We start from the raw sequence: 23,838 nt of genomic DNA, 5'->3' as shown, positions 1-23,838 counted from the left end.
TTTCACAGAAGATATTTTATGAGTACAGTGAACTTTTCAAAGACAAGCTAGAGAAGCTGCGAGTGACATACTCCACGTGGCTCAACCTGGAGGTAAGACCCATAGTCCGGCTGGCGCACCACATTCCAGTAATAATGAAGGATAAAGTCAAGGCTGAGCTAGTCAGAATGCAGGACTTGGGCATCATTACTTCAGGCTCAGAACCAACCGAATGGATTTCCTCCATGGTGGCTGCCAAAAAAATGAGGGGAAGGAAATCCGAATTTGTATACATCCACAAGACCTCAATGCAGCCCTGAAAATACCACATTACCCCATGTGCACCATAGAGGGGGTTGCCACACAGATGGCCGGCGCAACAGTTAACGTCGAGGCAGGCCAGGACTACCCTACCAGTGGCAAGGAGACTTATGGAGCCTCAGCCAAAGGACCTGAAAGGTGTTAAGACCCATTTGCTAAACAGAAGGCTGGTGCAAAAGAAGTTATGATGAATACAGCCAGCCATTCAACCCATTGCCCAAAGGGCAAGTCGTAAAGATGCAGACTCCACAAGGTTACGACCGCTCAGGTATAGCGGAAATGAGCTTCCAGGAACCCAGATCATACCTGGTTCATTTAAGGGGGAAAATATACAGGAGGATCAGTAAGAGAGCCACCCCCATCTCAAACCGACCCAGACAATTCGGCATTTTTGGATTTGGTACATGAGCCCGGGATTGACTTGAGCCCCCACCCCCCCAGTAACTACAGGAGAGGCAATGGACAATGCCCCTGAGACTATGGACAGTGGAGGCAATCAGGACAAGGTGCCCCAAGCTTCCACAACAGCAGAGGGCTATTAGAAAATGTACACTGGGCGTGTCTGTAAGCCGAACCCAAAATATCGGGACCGAACAGGGTTGAATGTATATATTGTTGTACTAATGTAAGTTATATATGTTTACTGTATCATGCAGGGGTAGCTCAAGAAAGGGGATGTAGACAGCCAGTGCCATTGGCTGCTCTGTACCCGATGCAATCGCATGTAGCCACCATACTTGTAAGAGCACACTGCGCATGCACAAGCACCATGAGGGTGCGTTAGTTGAATCGAGTACGAGACGCCCCGCTGTGGGCTTTCTCTCCCTTATCATGTTTGGTTGTGTTCAGTAAAGTTTTTTACCTGGTTTACCTCCCCCGCCAACTCATAATAACGAACACCTTGCATGGGTAAAGCATTGGCTGATCGACAGGAAACAGAGAGCATCGTTAAAGGGATCCTATTCTGGTTGGCTACTGATTACAAGAGGGGTACCTCAGGTCTCAGTGTTGCAGCCACTTTTTTTTAACGTTGTATGTTAATGACTTAGAGTGCAGAATAAATGGCTTTGTGACTAAGTTTGCAGATGATACAAAGATAGGTGGCAGGGCAGGTAGTGAGAAGGAAATGGAGAGACTGCGGGGGTACATAGGAGAATAGGCGAATAAATGGCAAATGAAATGCACCATTGAAAGTTATTCCTGGCACTTTGGTAGCAGGAATAAAAGGGCAGTCTTCTTTGGATGGGGAGACCATTCAAAATTCGGAGGTGCAAAGAGACATGCGAGTCCTCATGCAAGATACCCTAAAGGTTAACCTCCAGGTTGAGCCAGTGGTGAAGAAGGAGAATGCAATATTCTTATCGAGAGGATAGGATACAAGAGCAGTGATGTGACGCTAAGGCTTTATAAGCCACTGGTGAGGTTGTGGGCTCCTTGTTTAAGGAAGGATGTGCTAACATTGGAGGTTTCATTTACAAGAATGATTCCTGGAATGAAAGGATCAGCAAACGAGGAGCATTTGATGGATTTTGGACTGTGCTTTTTGAAATTCAGAAGCATGTGAGGAATGTGCTGCCACGGGTGCCTGTGGAGGCCAAATCAATGGGTGCATTTAAGCCAGAGACTGATAGATATCTGGATAGTCAGAGTATCAAAGGTTATGGGGAGAATGGGGTTGAGTGGGAGAATGAATCCGAATCAGGATTTATTTTCCTGAAACTTGGTGTTTGCAGCGGCGTCATAATGTAAACATACATAATATAACCATCCTACAACATTACTATAAAGAAAAAAATTAAATATTACAGTCCATGAAAAGTAAGGCAGTGTTTTTGGTTCATTGGTCATTCAGGAATATGATGGCAGCAGGGAAAAAGTTGTCCTCGTGCCGCTGAGTGCTCGTCTTCATGCTCCTGGACTTTTTTCCTGATGGTAGCAGAGTGAAGAGGGCGTGGCCCTGGGGTGGGGGTGGGGGGGGTCTTTGAGGATAGAAGCTGTTTTTTAAAGACACCGCCTCATGTAGATGTCCTCGATGGAGTGAAGTTTGAGGCCTGTGATGTTGCAGACCGAGTCAACAACCCTCTGGAGTTCATTCTTGTCCTGAAAGTTGGCGCCTCCATCCCAGGAAGTGATGCAATCAGACAGAATGCTCTCCACGGTACACATGTAGAAATTTTCAAGAGTTTTGGGTGGCATACTGAATCTCCTCAGACACCTCACAGTGTATAGCCACTGGCAAGCCTCCTTTGTGAGTGCATCAACTTGAAGGCTCCAGAAGGGATCCTCAGAGATGTTGACACCTAGGCATTTGATCACAGTGGAATTAAGAACCAGGCCAAATGGGCCTACTTCTGCTCTTACATCTTAGGTTCTAATTCACTGCTTGTGCTCTAATAAAAATTTATACATATTTGATTGTGAATCCGATCTCTCCAACATAGCGAATGAGATCTACCCTAAAGCTCAACACAACTGCATCCCATAAAACTGTGTTAATACCTACCTGGGGTAGTACTTTTAGTGTTGAGGTAGAGAACTGCTTGCACTTCCTTGAATATTGATGAGGTCTTTAACAACTTCTGAATTAGAGTGAATAATAGGGGTTAAATTCCCACAGGATCAAATGTTCTTTTTATTAGGTGATATTAGAGGGGTTAAACCTAAAGTAAAATTGAATGTGTATCAAGTGAAGTTTGTTCAAATTGCTTTAGTAATAGTTAGAAAATGTATTGCTATAACTTGGAAGTCTGATACAGGTTTGCGAATGGTGAGATGGCATGTGGAATTTCAGAGTTGTATATATCACTTGAGAAAATGACATAATTCAAGAGACAAATATTATATATTTTGGAAAATATGGTGCCCATATTTACAAACTGTAGGTATGAATATTTGAATCAGTCTCAGACACGCCCTTTCTCCTAAAGGTCTCTGTATAGTAGAAGACTTATAGTGAGGAGTGCACCTGTTGAAGATCTCTTGTCACATTCTCCCATTCTTTTTTGCTTTGTAGAGGGTTAGAAGGGGGAGGGTGAGGGGTTTATAGGGGAAGGGTTCTTTCTCTTTTATTCTTTATCTTATATATACAACATATACTTGAAATGAACTGTAAAATGCATGATTTTAAAGTTATAAATAAAATTTATTTTAAAAATAACAACTTATGAAGCAGTTAGAAGAGGCTTCAATATTAATAGCTGTCTGTAGAAAATAACCCTGTAACTGCTCCAGACTGTCAACTTGCTCTGAGAGAAATTTTTTTGGATTTAATTGTTATTCTCTGGCTGGTCCCATTATAGACAATCATCTTTTTCAGCCATCTCGGCTCGATGTTGGAATGGTATAGATTAGGTCTCCAAAGTTTTAATGATTTTTTTTATTTGAGATAATTTTGCGTCTTTTGAACAATTATCAGCCAAATTTATTCTTTCTAACAGACATTTTTTTAAAACATTTACAAGTTAGACATTTTCTTCAGTCCAAGGTTTCTGATTTTCCTCAAATTTTAAATAGTAACATTCTTGATGTACTTTTTAATTTATGTTTTTTTCATGGAGGATTAATATCACAGATTTATTGGATTTAAGATCAGCCTATGTGGGAATGAGATTTCAACATAACTTTTTCAGATGAAGATTAGTATTCAACTCTTAGCAAATTAATTTCCAGGGATTGAATGGACAAGGAGGATAGTTAAATACAAGGGAAACACTGACTTCAACTTTGCTTATACACGAGATTCAAGTGCACACAAAAGAAGCAGATAGAATGGAGCACTGGAGCAAGAATGAGTTGCTGGAAGAATCAGCAGGTTAGAATAAATGTTATTCATGCCAGCGATTTGTGGCTAATGCATTATTCACAGTGGAATGGAGAGACAAGAATCAGCAAAAGGTATTTCTGAAAAAAGCTTTTTAGAAAATGAGATCAAATAGTTTGAGAACAGCAGCGCAATTAAATCTCCCCTGGGCATTGAGGGCTCATATTGAGTTTGCCTGGGTGATATTTAGGTGCTATTAGACCATACAACCATGACTCAGGAGCAGAATTATGTCATTAGGCCCATCAAGTCTGCTGCACCATTCAAATCATGACTGATATATCTTTCCTTTCTATCTTATTCTCCTGTCTTCTTGACATAACCTTTGTCACCGTTCCTAATGCACTCCTCTGAAACACTTTTACCCGTTAAGGGTGAGCGGAAACAGCAAGTAGTTATACAGGCAATTTAAATTGCTAGAAATGACGGGCTGCTTTTATGATAATGAGTTTATTGTCATATACATTATACAATGTATGGTAGAATCCCTGTTATCCTGAATTCAAGCCACCTGCAACCTCAAGCAAGTGGCAAAAAATTTTCTCTCTCACGCACACACACACACACACACACACACACACACACACACACACACACACACACACACACACACACACACACACACGCACACACACACATGCACACACACACATGCACTCTCTCTCTCTCTCTCCCTCCCTCTCTCACAGAAAATAAATAGAAATTTAGAATTTAAATAAAAGTTTAAAATTGTAAATGTCCTCTGAAGTAACATAAAATTTTAGTGAAGATCGGAGCAACTTCTCAGCCAGCAGAGGGCCTTGATCTTGCTTTGCTCATAGCTGCTTTTTGAATAAATTTGTACTTGAATAAAATGGCGTCGCCCAGGATGAAGAGCTGGTTGATGCCGCTCACTACTGGGGTGACTCTCTTAAAGTGTCTCCTTATCCCTGCTTCATAAGAGTCTTTATTAGTATTTTATTAGTAAGGCTTTAGCTATAAACCTAGGGTGGTGGGGAGGAGTTAATTATGATGGCGGAAGCATTAGCATAGCAGTTCTTGCAGCAGTTAGCGCAATGCTGTTACAGCATGAGCAGCCGGAGCTCGAATTTAAATTTATATTTTGTAAATGATGGCAATCACCTGATTAAAGTGAACATTACATAATTAAGCACTAGAGTACTGATTTTTAAAATTATTTTATATTTGGCACTGTCATTTGTCTTTTAATCCATTAATTCTTAATGCTGGTGTATTAGTTTGCATTGTGAAACCGAATCTCAAGCAACTGGAAAACTCACTTATCCAGCACCTTCAATCTGCATAGGTGACAGATACCAGGGGTATTACTGTATTAAGTTCTCCACTGAATTTCTTACCTGCTGCAGCTGAACACACACACGCACACACACACACACACACACACACACACACACACACACACACACACACACACACACACACACACACACACACACACACACACAATAGAATACGTCAAATAAAACTGGAGAAATAATGAAGAGAAAAGATAGATAAGAATATTCAGTTACCTTCATGCAAGGAAAAAAATTGGCATTACCACAGTGCAGACAGTCATCTTACGGTGTCAGAGTGTAACAAGGGAGGTTCAAGAGCCTGACAGCTGTTGGAAAAAAACTGTTCTTGAACCTGGAGGTGCGGGTCTTCAGACTTCTGCACCTCTGTCCATAGGCAGCAATGAGACGCGGTTGTGGCCGGTGCGAGTAGGGGTGGGGGGCGGGGGTTGATGGGTGCAAAGGTCCTCTACATTGTTGGAGTTAATAAGCAGTTTTTAAAGTTTCTGCTGGGGATTATGAAACTCTACTCATCTGGACCCTCGGTTAACTTCAGGCCAGATCTTGTTTGGCTCATTGTAAACTGCAGCTCCCTCTACTGGACAGTTTGTGAAATTTATAAATATTAAGCAGATTTGCCTAAAAATCCATCATCTCTGAGGATCACCAAAAGCATAATTTACTCCCAAGGGATTTTCCAGCCAATTAAGTCATTTTAAGTGTGGTATTGTTATAATATAGGAAAACACACAGGAACTGCCAGAGAAACTCAGCAGTTTCGTATCATCCAAAAGGAGGTAAAGCTATCTTACTGGAATTACGGGCCAGAGCCCACCTAGAAGAAGGGTTCAGGCCCAAAATGGCATTTATATATCTTTACCTATTATGGACACTGTGAGACCAACTGAGTTCCTCCAGCATTTACTGTATGTTTTCACTACAATTACAGCACCTACAGACTTCCATGTTTCACTGATAGGAACCACAGGACACAGTAAGCTCCCAATGCCACGAGAGCTGATCAAGCCATCTGTTTTCTTATCTTTTTCCATTACCACTTTATACAGAGTTGTTGTCTCTATTTCTAAAATGCTTCATCCTGACAATTCACTCCCACCAGCGACATTCCCAAAAAAGGTTCTCCTGTCCTCGTCTATTGACCCATGTGCCAGAAAGCTCTCCTGGACACACCTCAGAAATTCCATCCTCCCAAACCTTTAACCCTAAAGCAATATCAGGAAATTGAAATCCCCTTGTACCATAATCCCGTTTTTATTTTATCTCCAAAATCAATTGTCAAATCTGTTAATATTTATTATTATTTTAATTTTTTCTCTTCTTGTGTGTTGTTTTGCGTTTTCTATTTTACATACATGGGAATCTGCAGCAAGTAAGATTTTCATTGCATCTGTACATTGTACTTATGTATATGACAATAAACATAACGTAACTTAAATCTGTTTCTTTACCTTCGATTTACTTCTGGGGGGGTGGGTCTGGAACTTGACACTAACCTTTAGCCCTATTGCTTTGTTTGCAGAGTATATCCATAAGATGCACGAGCAGAAATAGGCCATTCAGCCCATCAAGTCTGCGCTACCATTCAATCCATCCTCCCACTCACCCCCACTGCCTGGCCTTCTCCCAATAACCTGCAACATCTCTCTCAACAAGGATGTAATGGAATTTATGACCAACAGTGCAATTCCTCCTCCTGTCTCACCTGAAAATTCTATACCCTGAGATATTGAGCTGCCAGTCCTGCCCAACCTTCAACCATGTCTCATTAAACTTTTGATTTCATTGACTTCATGAGTGAAACCACTTGCATTAAAGTATTTGCCACTTCACTTACTTCTTTGTTCTGTCCTCTAGACTTGCTACAATTTTTTCTGAAGCTGCATCTAAACAATATCTCTGAGCTACCTTCTCCCCACGGCACATCAAACCACCCGGCAAGGATGTTGGTTCCTCACTGGCTATTTCCATTTGTACAGGTCCCATCTTCCCCAGAAACAGTCCCAATGATCTAGGGACCTAAAGCTCATCCTTCTGCACCTTCCTTTCAGCCATACATTTATTTGGCTTGTCCATCTTCTCCTATACTCGCCAACTTGTGGCACTGGAAACAACTCAGATTATAACCCTTGAGGTCCTGCTCTTTAAATGTCATCTAGTTCTTGCCACAGGACCTCATCCATTTATTCCAGACTATTACATTGGTGCCTGCATGTAACACATCCTCCTCCTCTCTTGTATATTCTTTTGACCTGAGCAACCGGGACACAGCATAACAACCTGGATTGTCTTTTCAGCCAATTGAACAATATTCCCTCTGATCCACAAAAAAATGGTTGCAACAGATGTTGGAATTCTGAAATAAAGCTGGAATTGCCCACCAGGTCAGGCACCCGATGAAGAATTTCAATCCCATTACTGGGCTGGAAGGTCGACAAATGTTGTCCCTGATTTGTTGTTCACCTTCAGGGTGATTGAGACTTCACCTTGGCAGCTAAAAGGATGATAATAAATGGTTCAGGGGTACCAGCGAGGTAGAGAATATGAAGAGAGAGGGCAAGAGATTTGTGTACAGTTCGTAAACAGGAACTGGATGACTGTCAAGGATTCAGTTGACCAAAGCGCATCCCTCTTGAAAGCGGCTCAAAAATCAAAATAAATTTGGGTGGCACAGTTAGCGTAGCGACCGGGGTTCGAATCCCGCGCTATCTGTAAGAAGTTTGCATGTTCTCCTCGCGTCTACATGGGTTTCCACCAGGTGCTCCAGTTTCTTCCCACCTTTCAAAAGGTACCAGGGGTGTAGATCAATTGTGTGAAATTAGGAGATTTGGGCTCGTGGGTCAAAAAGACCTTATTACGGTGCTGCATCTATAAATTTTAATTTAAAATTTAAAAATTTACATTTTTTTTAAATTTTAAAACAGGCCAGCAGTACACATATAAAATCATACAATTCAGGACTATTTTAAAGGGAGAAAGTGACTTTGGCAAGTAAGTTTCGTAGAACAGCAAATTGCGAGAAAATTTATCCTAATTCCAAAAGGATTGTGGAGTAAATTGCTGTTCTCTTCAATCATCCATTTAAAAATATCACTTTAAACGTACAGCTAAAGAAGAAAATAAAGGGCCCATTGATGAGTACAATGCTGGGCAGCCTTTGATGGTTACAGTCTATGGAGGCACGGATTTCTTATCCTCTTCAGTGTTTTGATTCTGTAAATTGAAGGAAGCCTTCAAAAGGTGCTGGCTGGTATATCAGTGACGTTGATTCAGCCCCTCAAGTGACATAGTACAAAATATATGATCCGTTCCCTTTGTTTCTTTGTGGCTTATCTTCAGTGACCTGTTCGCTCGAGATGCATTAACGGGTCGGTCAGAGAATTATTAAGCTGTCGCTTCCTTCCGCAGCCAAGAAAACCCTGTGGGTTGAAAGGGACTTGAGAAACCTCGGCAGCTGGTACAGAGATAAATACTCACCCTTATCGAGAGATTTCAGCCGTTTTCTGCCTGAGCGACGCTGACAGCCAAGAATGCTTCGGGCTTTTTCAATTTATCTTTTGGGTGGATGTTTCTCTTTCTGGTCTCTCATTCTATCTTCTGCTCAAAGCCTGTTTCTAATCGCCCTTGACTCTATGATGGCGAGCCACGATCTTCAGCGAATGCAGTCTGTGTCATGAGGGTGCTCCCCCCGTTCTTGGTAAGCGGGACGTTCGAGGTTCGAGTCCCTGTGGCGATGAATATCCTTCGAAGTCAGGAGAGTGTGCGACTCGGAGAAAATTTCTTTCCCTCGTCGCCAGCCCATAGCCATCAGAGTCTCTTCAGAGTGACAGAGGTTGGGAGGTGACTTAATAGCCATGTATAAGATTATGAGAGGCGTAGACAGAGGAGACCGCCAGCTCTTTTATTTCACCAGATCAGCAGTAGCCAATCCTAGAAGACATCTATTTCAGGAAAGTTTAGGGCAGTCATCAGTGGTCATTTCTTTTTAAACACACAGTGTAATGGATGCCGAGGGTTCCTGATCGTGTCAGAGGTTTGGATCTGGAGCTCGGGTTGCCGATAGTTTGGACTGAAATCTGCACTGCTGCAGAGTTTGCAAGACCACTGGAGACAAACCCACAGACACTCAGTGACTCTCTTTCTCCGACTGTGAGGGGCTCTGAGCAATTTCTGCTCATGGCGAATCTTTGTTTGCCTCGCGCAAGACTAAATGCAATTTTGTGGAATATTACGTCTGTTTTACTTCATAACAATAAAAAGAATCTTGACTCTTGAATGCATTGCCAGGGGTGGTGGTGGAGGCTTGTACAATCAGTCTCATAGATGGACACATAGATGTAAGAAGAATCAGACATGAAAGTCTGCAGGTGCAGTGATTGTGGTAAAGACACATCAAAATGCTGGAGGAACTCAACCGGTCTTTCCCGCATCTATAGGAGACAAAGAAATGTTGCCGACATTTTGCGCGTGAGCCCTTCTTCAAGTAATAAGCCAGAAGTAGTAAATCTCAGGAAGTCTCAGAATTCAGACCATGCTGGCTGGGGGAGGAATCCAGACCAACCAAAGGTGTTAATGATAAGGGACAAGGTAAGAATTTATCATGTTTGAGTGAAAGGAGACAGGATGGAGAGACAGAGATAGGCAAAGGCGATGGGAGAAGAGGGATTTTATGAAAGCCTAAGAAGTTGATATTCATGCCATTCAGTTGGAGAGTTCCTAGTTGGAAGATGAGTGCTGTTCTCCATGGGATGGAGAATTAAAATGAGCGGTCACTGGTTTGGTGAGCCTTGGTGGGGTCCGGTTGGAGGGGTAAGAGGTGTCTGAGAGTTGTTGTCTGGTTTCAGCCAGATAGAGATCATTTGACCAGTGTCTACCCATTTCAATTCTCCATCCCATTCCATTGCCGACATGTCTCTCCATGGTCCCATGTACTGCCAGACTGAGACCACCCGTAAATTGGAGGAACACATCTTCTGACTGGGCACCCTCCAACTGTATGGCATTAATATCAACTTCTCTGGCTTTCGTTAAACAACCCCCCCCCACCACTTTTTCCCCCATCGCCTTTCCCTATCTCTGTCTCTCCATCCTGTCTCCTTTTGCACAAACATGATCAGTTCTGATCTCGTCCCTTATCATATCCAATTAACAGCTTTTGTTGGTCTGGATTCCTTCCCCCCAGCCAGCATGGTCTGAATTCTGAGACTTAGTGAGATTTCCTACTTCTAGCTTATTTCTTGAAGAAAACCTCAGGTGCAAAATATCAGCAATATATATTTGCCTCCTATAGACGCTGAAGAGACTGGCTGAGTTCCTCCAGTATTTTGCTGTGTTTTTACATGGATGTAAGGAAAATGGATGGTTATAGGTGTGAGAAAGGGGAGAGTTAGGTGTATATAGGTTGACACAACACTGTGGGTGAAAGGGCCTTTAGTGGTCTCTAATTTTCTATGAAGAGATAGATGCTAATCCTACATCAGATGGCATTAATATAGACCTCTCTGGCTTTTGTTAAACCTCCCCCCTTCTTCCCCCATTGCAGTTCCCTATCTCTGTCTCTCAATGTACAGATACCTGCCACTAATAACCCCATCTTTCATTCTTCCCTTATGTGTGGAAATCCCTCCAGGTTCTACCACTCACCTACACAGTAGGGGCAGCAGAGAGTGGCCAATTAATGTCCCACACCACAAGCAATTGGGAGGCAGAAGGAAACTGGATCATCAGGAGGAATTGCATGTGGCCACAGGGAGAATATTCAAATCCGGCTCATGAAGTGCCCAAGGTTGGGATGGAACCTTAGTCTCTGGTTCCGTGAATCTGCCGAGCTTCATTCACTGTGCTGTCTTATTTAGAGGGATAGCTCTGAGCAATCTCACGCAGACAAGGAATTGCTGGAGGAACTCAGCAGATGTGGCAGTCACCATAGGTGGAAATGACCAATCAACATTTTAATTTAGATTCCTTTATCAAGACTGAGATGACAAGGTGAAATTACACATATAAAAGGAAAAAGAAGCTGAGAGAGGGGCCCAGAGGTGATAGGATGGAGGGAAGAAGGTGTGAGAGTTGGAGAGTTAGAGAGACAGGTAGAAACCCTCCATTAGAAAGGGGCAATAAGAAAACAGAGAGAGGGAAGAAAAATTAAATACCAGAGCAGATAAAGAAGTTCTGGAAACAATAGAATCAGGGGGGTGAGGTGGGGGTTATCTAAAATTAGAAAATTCAATTTTCTTGCTGCCAGTTTTAAGGCTGTCCAGAAGGAATGTACCGTGTTGTTCCTCAAATTCATGTTTTGCTTCACTCTGTATCATATTGTTGCAGGAATGTTTGGGGAATTTAACATTGTTGAGTGTAGTAAGTTCAGGTTTAGACACACAAACAAAGTCATAGGTGTTTGGTGTACTTTTCGGTGTTGGCTATCTCATGCTGCCAGCTTGACCTTTGCTCAAGCTAACTCCATGTCAAGTGTCAGCCATTGACTCGTGCTGGGCTACCCATTTCCACAAATAATCCAATTTCTGATGAGTTGCCCCTTCCAGTCTGTAAAACTGCCAACCACCTTGACTTTATCGAGAAAATACTGAAGGAATCCTCATTCTCCGGCTACATCTGAAGACCCGTAGGCACAGGAGAAACTGCGGATGGAGGAACTAGGAGCAACAAACAATCTGGTGGAGTGGGTCTAACAGCATCAGTGGGAGAGAAGGAATGGTCAACATTTTGATGAAATCTTGATGAAGGTCTCTGACCAGAAATGTTGATCATTCCTTTCCTTATACAGGGCACAAACAAGTTGGAGAAACACAGAAGGTCACACAGCATCTACAGGAGGTAAGAGATATGGGACTTTCTTTTTTCCCATTGATGATGCTTGCTTCAATGAGTTCCTCCAGCAGTTTTTTTTTTGTGTGTGTTAATACCCAGTCAACTACTTAACTTCTAACTGTTTCCATTGTGCTTATATAATACAGTTAATTCATTCTCTGGGGTCTCATTTAAGTGCATTATGGTCTCTGCTCTTTTGGCCAAAGAGTTACAATGACGGCTTTATTTTCTTTTACTCTGGATTATCTGCCACAGCCAGCTCAGTACATCATGCAATCTTTTCTTTCCACTCTATACATTCAAAAGCCAAGTTGCTTGCTTGGAAATTGAACAGCTCAGGGAGAATTATTTGTTCTTTTGTATGCAACTTCAATTAAATCACAACATCTTGTGGTGCACATCCATATTTATCTCAGGTGGGAGTAATTATTTTCAGCATTGAGCTTTCTTCAAGCACAGTGTCGTGGTGGAAAATGTGCTGGCCGGCTGCATCATGTATGAGAACTCTAATACCCCTGAGCGTAAGGCCCTCCAAAAGGTAATGGGCATAGCCAGGATATCACAGGCAAACCCCTCCCCGCTACTGAGTACATCTACAGATAATGCTGCCGTCGGAGAGCAGCAAAAATCATCAAAGACCCACACCACCCAGCACGCGTTTTGTTCCCGCCGCTGCCATCAGGAAAGAGGTATAAGGGCCACAAGATTCGCCTGGTTCAGGAACAGCTGCTACCCCTCCACCATCAGACTCTTCAACGACCAACTCCATCAGAGACTCATTTAAGGATTCTTCCTTGTGCACTTTAAAGATTTTCTTTTTGTTCCCTCTGCATTGCACAGTCAGTTTGTTTACATTCATTTTCTGTTTATAGTTCTTTGTTTGTTCACATGTTTACACCGTGTACAGTTTATCTTTTGCACTACCAATTAGTGGTAATTCTGCCACGCTCACAGGAATTAGGAATCTCAAGGTTGTATGTGATGTCATGTATGTACTCTGACAATAAATTGAATTTCAGTGGTGGAGGCTGAAATAATAAGGCATTTAAGAGACTCTTTAGCACATGGATGAAAGAAAAATAGAGGGTTATGAGGTGAAGAGAGTTGAGGGTTTTATTTAGGTAGATATGGGCCTGCACTGTGCTGTAATGTTCTACCTTGAAACTGGATCACCCAGAAGAAACTTGCATGTGTGACATGAAAAAAGTACAAACTCCTTACAGCCAGTGCTGGATTCAAACCAGGGAGGCTGCCACTGTAATAACTTTATGCTAATCGCTATGCTAACCTTGCCAAACCTGTAATGGGTGAAGGGACTCCATATTAGAATGCTCTGAATGCACAAATAACCAAACAAAGTATGAATATAAGAAACATTCAAAAGGAAAAGAATTAAAAACAGAACAGCAATTGCAGGAAACATTCAGGCAACTTCTCTAGAAAGAGAAACTGAGTCAATGCAAGGTCCTTTAATCAGAACTTTGAATGTAAGATCATATAAGGTTTTAACTGCAAAAGGTGTCAGTGCGAAAGGGACAGAACATATCATCACTCTGATATGGTGATGCCAAGGTTGTTAAGGGGATAAGTTGCAGAGATTATCCATTCAATAGATTACTGAGGGCAGAGAGAGGAAAATGGAACAAAATATGCTTGCTGTAATGGTCCCAAAGTTAATGGTACCACCTGGTTAATGGATCAGTGGGGACATTGAGAGTCGGTGACAGAGACAGAGAGGAAGAAGAAGGAAAGAGACAGGAAGAGAGAGCGAGGAGCCTGACAGACAGTGGGACAGACAGAGAGGAAGGAAAATGGATGGGGTGGGGGGTGGGGGAAGAGATAGAGAGGAGAGGAGACAGACCAATAGTAAGATAAAGACAGAGAGGAAGAAGAGGGAAAGACAGATGGACAGGAAGAGGGTGTGGGTGTGGGGGGTGCGTGTGCGTGTGTGCTCAAGAGCAAAAGAGAAACAGAGACAGAGAGAGAGCATTAGAAAGGTGAGTAAAACACGTTTTCATGTCTCCTTATACACGATTGCATGATGCTATGCTCCCGGGAATAGGAAAGAGGGTCTTTTCCACTCTTCAGCATATCTCTTTGTAATACATGTTACAGCTGCACTAAATATCAATCAGACTGCATAGGGAATATTCCATTCAATTCTGGTCACCACTCTGATGTGGGGTCATTGAAAAAGGTACCGAGGAAATTCGCCAGGGTGCTGACTGCTTTGGAAGGCAGTCATTATAAAAGAAATACTGGACAAGCAGGATTTATTCTCACTAGATCAGAGGAGGCTGATGGGGCGACATTACTGAAGTTTATAAAATCACAGGGGACAGAGATTTGTTAGATAGGGTACTTTTCCCAGGGCAAGGGAGTGCAGATCCAGAGGGTGCAGGTGTCGTGCTTGTTGTCTCATTTACCAAGATGCAGTGACGAACTGTGTTTCTGAGAAGGGGAAAATTTAAAGGAGATTCGAGGGGCAAATTTTTCACACTGAGGCTGGTAGTTCTTTGGAATGAGCTACCCGAGGCACATACAATTACAGTGTTAAAAGGGCATTTACAGATCCACAAACATGCTGGAGAAACTCAGCAGGTCACACAGCATCAAGAAGTGAAAGGTACCTATGAGCCCTTTGTCAAGGTATGAGCAAAAAAAACTGGCAGGTGCCTGAAAAAAGATGGGGGTGGTGTAAGGAGGAGAGGAGAGAGCAGGGGTAGGGGAAGGGGCACAGGCTAACAGATAAGAGGTCAGCGGTGAATACAAGTGGGAGGGTAGAAGAGAAAAAAGCTGAGAAGTGATGGGGAGAAGGTAACGCTCTGATAGGAGAGGGAAGGAAAGGTTCACAAGACAAGATCGCAAGACAAAGAAACAGAAGCAGGCCGCTAGGCCTGTCGAGTCTGTTCTGTGGGGAGCTGGAGGAAAGGAGATAGAGGGATAGGGAAAAAGCAAGACTTTGGGAAGTGTCTAACAGAAACTGGAGAAGTCAGTTTTAATATTGTCTGGTTGGAGAGTATACAGAAGGAATATTAGGTGCTGTTCCTTCAATTTGCAGGTAATCTTGGTTTGGTAGTGCATGAGGCCATGGATAGACTTGTTGGTGTGGGAAAGTTCTGTGGAATTGAAATGGTTGGCCACTAGGATTGTTATTGCAGCAGATGGAGTAAAGGTGCCCAATGAAACAGTCTCCTAGTCTGTGGCCATTTAGATTGGTATTGCAGCAGGAAAAGAGAAGAGGCATCAGGCCTAATCCAGGAAATTGAATTAGTGTAGATTGGCTTCATGTGTTGGGCTGAAAGGCCACCGTCTGTGCTGAATAAACTCTCTGGCTGTACAGTGTTCAGTCAGTAGCCCACTCCCTTTTTACTTGATTCAATTTTCTATCAGAACTACACAGCAAACACCTTCATTATAATTATTTAATTGAAATTCCTTTGCTCATCCTCTTGCAATAAAAAATCTTCTCCCAACCTCTTGCTTTATTCACTTTTGTTAATGTCCCCTTTTTAAGTGGGTCCATCACCAGAGGGAAGTAGCCTCAATATTTTCCTTATTAATTCCCCTTATAATTTTCCTATTAAATCTGTTTTTGACCTCCCCTAATCCAGAGGAAGTTGTCCCAGTATCTCATCTATTTTCGTGACTATTACCCTTGATATCATCCTGACAGAACAGAAGCAAGGGATTGATTTATCACTTCATTCAGTGCTGGGGCAGCGTGTAATACAATTCAGGTTTTAAGTCAGGCAACTGTTATCTCATCTCTCATTTCGGTAGACTAAGTTCTACCAATAACAATTTCTCAGCACTCTATCCATCCAACAAGATAAAAATGCTTTACTTCCACAATGACTGGACAGTGAGTCCTTCAAAAGAGCAGAGGCTTACATTACAGATTTCAAGGAAAATCCAGTAAATCCCAGGGAAGCATGGATAATCCAAGACTTTCAGTCTAATATTATCTGTGATGTGCACCAACCAGTCAGGAACTATGTGGAACAGCAATATATAGACAAATAGAAGTGTAAAGCACAGATATGGACCCTTTATGCCTCTCTGCACAAACACATTTGTCCTGATCAGCGTAGATAGTCAGAGATTTACATCCCAGGGTTGAAATGTCAGATAGTGGTGAGAATCCACTTCAGGTGAGAAGGGGAAAGGAGAGTTGTGGGCATTTCAAAAAACAGTCAGGGGAACAGGTGGAAACAGAAATGATTGCAATGTTTCAGTGGCATTTAGATTGACACTAGAATATGCGGCCCTTCCAAATGAAGCTGTGGCCCTTCCTTGTGAATCTGTGGGGGTCCTGTACTACATCCAGTGCTCCTGATGTGGTATCCTCTGGCCACAGTTTTGGCGTTTCCTTTGTTGAGGACCTCAGCTCCGTCCACCGCAATAGCATGGATCTCCCACTGGCCACCATTTCTTTTAGTCATCCCATTCCCTTGTTGACAGGTCTGTCCATGGTCTCATGCAATGCCACCACCCTCTCTCTCCTTTCACAGAGCCAAAATCAATTCTCACTTTTCCTCTTAACTAATTAACACATTTTGTCTGTTGGTCTGGACTCCTACCCCTCCCATTCTTCCCCCTTTCTCTCTCAGTATTTATTCAGAAGCCTGTCTGCTTTTTGCTCGTACCTTGAAGAAGGGCTCAGGCCCGAAACACTGGCAATATATCTTTATCTTCTATGGGGCTGCGAGACCAGCTGCATTCGTCCAGCATTTAGGTATGTTTTTTGCAAGAATATATAAGGATATGCTTCATTGCAAATCTTAGCAGATTTTAAATTTTACTTGAGCATCATATTCCAGAGACATATGGGCTGAGGGACTTGTTCCCATTCTGATCTGTCCATGTTAATTATCAATTTCAAGTTTATTATCATCTGACTGTACATATGCATCCAGACGAAATATTGTTTCTCTCGACCACGGTGCGAAAACATACAAGTATCTCACACACCACTCAATAATCACACATATATATATATATATATATATATATATATATGCATGCCAAACTGCATGAGTTTTTCAAGCTCTGCTGGGACCAAGGAAAACTGCCTCAGGACCTTCGTGATGCCATCATCATCACCCTGTACAAAAACAAAGACGAGAAATCAGACTGCTCAAACTACAGGGGAATCACGCTGCTCTCCATTGCAGGCAAAATCTTCGCTAGGATTCTCCTAAATAGAATAATACCTAGTGTCGCCGAGAATATTCTCCCAGAATCACAGTGCGGCTTTCGCGCAAACAGAGGAACTACTGACATGGTCTTTGCCCTCAGACAGCTCCAAGAAAAGTGCAGAGAACAAAACAAAAGACTCTACATCACCTTTGTTGACCTCACCAAAGCCTTCGACACCGTGAGTAGGAAAGGGGTTTGGCAAATACTAGAGCGCCTCGGATGCCCCCCAAAGTTCCTCAACATGGTTATCCAACTGCACAAAAACCAACAAGGTCGGGTCAGATACAGCAATGAGCTCTCTGAACCCTTCTCTCCATATATATATAATATAAAATAAACGTATAAATATTCTGGAATAATTTCCTAAATCCCAATGTTACAGGATACAGTTCCTCAATCTGTGGGAAGAAACTATTTCCCAGCTTGACAGGCCTGATATTGATGCTCCTGTACCTCCTTCCAGGTGACAGTGGGTCAAAGATGGAAGGGAGTGTCGATAATTTATTGATCCTAATTTAAACAACCCTCCCGGCAGGGAATAGAAGGATGCACGCCATGTACAGCGAGGTGGGTTAATTTGATTTGCACATGGTTAACACGGGCATAGTGGGCTGAAGGGCCTGTTTGTACACTGCACTCTTCTGTGTTTTATTATCTATAAATAGAAGTAGTTCAGCTCCTCAAACCTGCCCTGCTGTTCAAGATTATGGCTGATCAACTTTCTTGCTTGATCCCCACAATCTTTTAATCTCCTTCATGTCCGAAAATCCATAATGTTCTACGGGGAGAAATCTCGCTTCATCTCATTCACATACCGACACCTTAACCTGAGACAACCACTGCCCTGGTGGTGCTAAAACACTGACGTTGCTGGACTAGTAATTCAACAGCCTGCACTAATGATCCAGAGACCCAATTTCAAATAGCACCGTGAGAACAAAAGTGTTTCAATTCAATTTATCATATGGAGCTTGCAACAAAGCTATTGCAAGAAGCCTTCTGGTTCATCAGTGCCCTTCAGAGGAGACAAGTGGAAATCTGTGAGACACAGAAGACTGCAGACACGGTGATTGCAGTAAAAGCAAATAGTAAATGCTGAAGGAACTCAGCCACTCAATTTATATTACCGACGTTTTGTGCCTGAGCCCTTCTTCAAGGTACATGCTAAAAGCAGGCAGGCGTCTGAATAAAGACTGGGAGAGAAAGGAGAAGAATGGGAGGGGGAGGAGTCCAGACCAACAAACAAAAGGTGTTAATTGGATCTTGGGAATTGGAAAGGCGAGAATTAATTTTGGCTCACTAAAAGGAGACAGAGGGAAAAGGGAAGACAAAGAGACAGAACTAGAGGAAAGGAGAGAAGGGGATAAAGGTGGAGGGGGGGATTTATCAGAAACTGGAGAAGTTGATGTTAATGGCATCCAGTTGGAGGGTGTCCAGTCAGAAGATGAGGAGTTGTACCTCCAATTTGTGGGTACTCTCAGTCTGGCAGTGCATGAGGCCATGGACAGATTTGTCAGCAAGTGAATGGGACGGGGAATTGAAAATGGGTAGCCACTGGCATATCCACGCTATTGCGGAGGACAGAGCTGAAGGAAGCGATCTCTGTTTTCCTTGCCTGGTCTGCCCTGTATGTGGCCTCAAGCCAATAGAATTGTTCCTTGCAATCGTCTCAATTGAAGGCTGGTTAGGAATGTGCAATAAATTTTGGCCTTGCCAAATGATGCTTCAAAGCTAACAAATGAATGCATGCAAAGATCAGGAATCCATCTTGAGTTAACTGGCTGTCAGCATCCACTCAATTAATCCTTCACATAAAATATATGTCTCAATTACCTCAACACTCATTCTTCTAAAATCTAGCAAGTAATGGACCAATCTGACTCAAAATTGGCGAGACAGCTCCTGGTCTTCTGGATCCGAAGGGCTGACATTTTCCGATCTCTTAGCCGAGGAAATACATTTTAAGTAGCACAGATTCTTGTTCTTACTTCCACTTGACATTCATTAAAACCCAGAAATGGAAGCAGAAGTCGACCATGTTCCATCATTCAGTACATGGGCATCATAGCGCAACACTATTACAATGCCAGCGATCTGGGTTTTAACCCAGCACTATCTGAAGGGAGTTTCTACATACTCCCAGTATCTGCATTGATTTCCTCTGGGTGCTTCAGTTTCCTCCACACCCTCCAAAAACATGTGGGGTTTGTAGGTTAATTGGTGTATTTGAGGGGCATGGGCTTGTGGGCCGGAAGTGCTGTATCTCTAAGTTTAAATTTAATACACTCATGTGTGATCTAATGCTTTCTTGCATTCATCAATATCCTTTGTATCTGTTAACATCCAAAATCTATTGTGCTTTATCTGAAATATACTCAACTCAGCCACCACGGTCTTCTCGGGTTGATTTTTAAAAAATCACTAAATTCTAGATAAAGAAATTTCCTCTGATCTCTGCTTTGATTGGCTAATCCCTTTGATTTTAGAGTCAGAGAGTCATACAACGTGGATACAGGCCCTTCAGCCCAACTTACCCATGTTGACCAAAATGGCTCTCCCCACTCTGGTCAGCATTTGCCCCAAATCCTTCAAAGCCTTATCTGTCTATTTGTTTTCTTAAACATTGCAATAGCTGCTGCCTCAACTACCTTTTCTGGCAGCATGTTCCATACACCTGCCAAGGAACTCCAACTGGGAAAACATCACCCCCCTCCCGCCCCCGCCCCCAGCAATCCCTATGGAGATTGCCCCAGGTTTCAATTAAAGCAGTTCCATTGCGGCTCAAGATTCCAGCATCTGCAGTTCATTTGTTTCCTCATTCTTCTCATTTTGGATGATCAATTTCTTTTCATAGTACAAATGCTTCCTACCCCCTTCTCCAGCATTCAGGGGAACTTTGTCTGTACATGCATATCCTTCCATTAATAGGCAAAGCAGGCCCGTACACAATATTTCAGATAGACTCTCAAAAAAGTCCTATATAATGTAAGGAAGAAGTCACTTCTCTTGAATTCAGATCCTCTTGTGTTCTCACTCCTGCCATCAGGAAAGAGGTATAGATGCCCCAGGACTTGCACCACCAGGTTCAGGAACAGCTGCTCCCCCTCCACCATCAGCATCCGTCAACAACAAACTCAATCAGGGACTCATTTAAGGACTCTGACTTCTGTACTTCATTGATTTTATTTTTGTTTTCTCTGTATTGCACAATCAATTTGTTTGCATTCATTATCTGTTTACAGATCTTTTATTTGTTTACATGTTTACACTGTATTCAGTTTATTTTTTGCATGACCAATTCATGGTCATTCTGCCGCAGGCAAAAGGAATCTTAGGTTTATACGTGATGTCATATATGTACTCTGACCATAAATCTGAAATCTGAAATCTGATCACTTTATAAATTACTTGCTACAGCTGCGTATTAACGTTTAGTGATTAACGTACATTTAGTTCCCTTTTAAAACCAAGACAAATCTTTCGCCATTTTATAAAATAGTCCTAGTAAACGAGAGAGAGCCAGATGCTGGAATAATGGAGAAACACACAAAGTGCTGGAGAAACTCAATGGAAAGTGTGACAGAGTATATAGATATGTTTTTGGAAGATAAATTGGGAAAGGTTGCATACAAACACTTGAAAACAGATCTTATTTGAAATACTGGAGCTCTGCCCCATGCTAGACATGTCAGGGCCAATAATGTTTGCAAGAGCTTTGAAGAGTGCTCAAAAGACTTCACTAATGGATTGCTGTTTACAAAAGGCAACAGATGAAAGAGTTGGTTGGAGCCGCTTATGTCTGGAGCTATTTTAAGAGGGTCATGTGGTTTTGCAAGCAGAGAGAGTCAAGCAGACTTTTTCTGTGTGTGTGTGTGTGTGTGTGTGTGTGTGTGTGTGTGTGTGTGTGTGTGTGTGTGAGAGAGAGATAAATCACTTCTACAGTGTTACAGCCAGCAAGAGTAGCTGGGACTGGAACAGGACAAGTTGGTAAACTTGTGGCAGCCCCATTTTGGAAGACAGCCTGGTCAAAGCCCTTGGGGTTTATGAAAGAGGAGAGGATTGGCTGCATAATATTTCACTTGGAATAAGAGAAACAAAAAAGAACTCTGTAGTGACCTGAAAAAAAAGAGGTGATCATCTGGAGAACCCTGAAGGGGTTAAGTTTCTTCAGCAAGACACTGAAGTGGCTTATAAAAGTAAATGTACAATAAATATCTCTGAAAACCGATAGAAACCTTCCTGAGCGATTTACCTTTCAAGCACCAAAGCCTGGTGAACTTTATCAATTTTAAATTCTGTGTACAGTGTACAAGTTCCTGCAACCAGTGAACTTGGAGGAATGAGAGGTGAGATTGGACTGTGAACCAAAGAACTTTTCTGAACTTACACGCACATTACATACACGCGCGCTTAGAATTAGAAGGGGGTTAAGTTAGGTTAGTTAAGTCAATAGAGATAAGTTAAAGTTTGATTCTATTTTCATGTTTAAAGATAATTAAAAGTAACTTTTATTTCAGTAACTATTTGTCTTGGTGAACATCTATTGCTGCTGGTTTTTGGGGTCCTCTGGGCTTGTTACAAAAGCAATAGATAATATCTAGCAGCACAGTTACCGTAGCGATTAGCACAATGCAATTACTCCACCAGCGACCAATGTTCTAATCCGCACTGTCTGTAATGAGTTTGCAAGTATTCCCCATTTCTGCATGGGTTTTCCCCACGTGCTCTGGTGTCCTTTCATCCTTCAAAATGTAGTGGGGGAGGGGGGTTGTAGATTAATTGGTGATTTTGAAGAGCACGGGCTCATGAGCCAGAAGGGTCTGTTACTGTGCTGTACGTCTATATTTAAATTTAAATCTTTTATCAATGATGCCTGACCTGCTCAGTTCCTCCAGCTTTTTGCATATAAAATAATGGATTTTTGCTATCTTCTTTCTAATGGAGTGGAAGACCTCACATTTATATGACCTTGTCCATTCACCTCTCTCTCTCTCTCTCTCTCTCTCTCTCTCTCTCTCTATAAATCCCCAAACCATCTGTGCATCCTCCACACAGCCCACACTGTCATTTTCAACAGACGTGGATAGATTGCACTTGATCCTCTCATCTAAATCAGTTTGTTAGCAGAAAGCCTGTGCTCCTGCTGACACTTTGCATGTCACAGGCCTCTCAACCCAAAAGTAATTCATTTATGCCAAATTCTGTTGACTTCCCATTAGAGCAATCCTTTATCCATGTCAGAATATAATCTTCAGTACTTAGCAGTCATTTTTTTTTGTGGTAACCTTCTGTGTTGCACCCTATTGAAGTTTAGATATTTCAAACAGAGGTGCAGCTCCCTGATATGATGCCAAAAGCTCCAGCAACCCGAGTTTGATTATAATAATCATGAGTTACTCGAATGATACCAGGAATGAAAGGGTGAATTTGTGAGGAATAATCGTCGGCTCTTGGATGATACTCGTAGGAGAATAGAAGGACAAGGGAGGCATTCATAGAGGCATTTCGAATGCTGAAAGGCCTGGACTAAGTAGATGTGGCAAGGATGTTTCCCATGGTAGGGAGTTCTTGGCCAAGAGGGCACAACCTCAGGATGAAAGAGTATCAATTTAAAGCAGGGCAGAAAAATGTCTTTAGTCAAAGGTCATGAGTCTGTGGAACTGACTATGGAAGCAAGGTCATTGGGGAGGGATTTAAGGCGGAACTTGACAGGTATTTGATTAGTCAGAGCATCAAAGGTTATGGGGAGAAAGCCAGGAAATGGGGCTGAGTGGGAGGATGGATCAGCTCATGATCAGAATGGTGGAGCAGCCTCGATGGGCCAATGGACTGACTTCTGCTCATTCTTCCTGTGACTCTAGACATATGAGGTAGTGGAGATTCTGGAAACTGGGGCAAAAAAAAAAATCTATGGAAGGTACGCAACAGGTCAAGTAACATCAGTGAGAGAAAAAGAATGGTCAATGTTTTGGGCTGGATCTCTGCATCAAGTCTTGATGAAGGGTTCCAACTCGGCATGAATAACAGGCCCTTCCAGCTGACCACTAACACCCACGCCGACCATTAACACCCATTTGACCTACCAAGTCTGTGCAATTCTGGAGGGTGGGAGGAAATTGGAGGAAAACAGCGCAGCTCACTGAGAGAATGTACAAACTCCTTAAAGGCAGCACCAGATTCAAACCCTTGTTGCTGGCACCGTAACAGTATTGATTTATTGGTTATGTTAACCATGCCAGCCCAAAGATGTCTGAGTTTGTGGCCCACTATTAAATGCCCCATTGTATTGGTAACTGGTTCAAAATGGGGAGTTGATGTGAATGGGGTGGTGGGGGGGGTGGGTAGTGTTGAATTCATGCAGGACTTATTTACTGC

General features: G+C 42.5%; 1 long non-coding RNA gene across 2 annotated transcripts in view; it reads right to left on the bottom strand.

Moving 5' to 3' along the window:
- Positions 1-5,934, bottom strand: part of LOC138764889 (uncharacterized) — a 63,939-nt gene extending 58,005 nt beyond the window's left edge. For both annotated transcript variants that reach the window (XR_011358346.1, XR_011358347.1), the window contains exon 1: positions 5,653-5,934. This is a non-coding gene — a long non-coding RNA (uncharacterized lncRNA). The remainder of the gene's footprint in view (positions 1-5,652) is intronic.
- Between the last annotated feature and the right edge of the window lie 17,904 nt (positions 5,935-23,838).

Source organism: Narcine bancroftii, chromosome 1 (genome assembly GCF_036971445.1).
Source record: "Narcine bancroftii isolate sNarBan1 chromosome 1, sNarBan1.hap1, whole genome shotgun sequence".
Taxonomy (NCBI): Eukaryota; Metazoa; Chordata; class Chondrichthyes; order Torpediniformes; family Narcinidae; genus Narcine; species Narcine bancroftii.
Note: the sequence above shows the minus strand (reverse complement) of the source record. Positions and strands in the feature narration are given on the sequence as shown.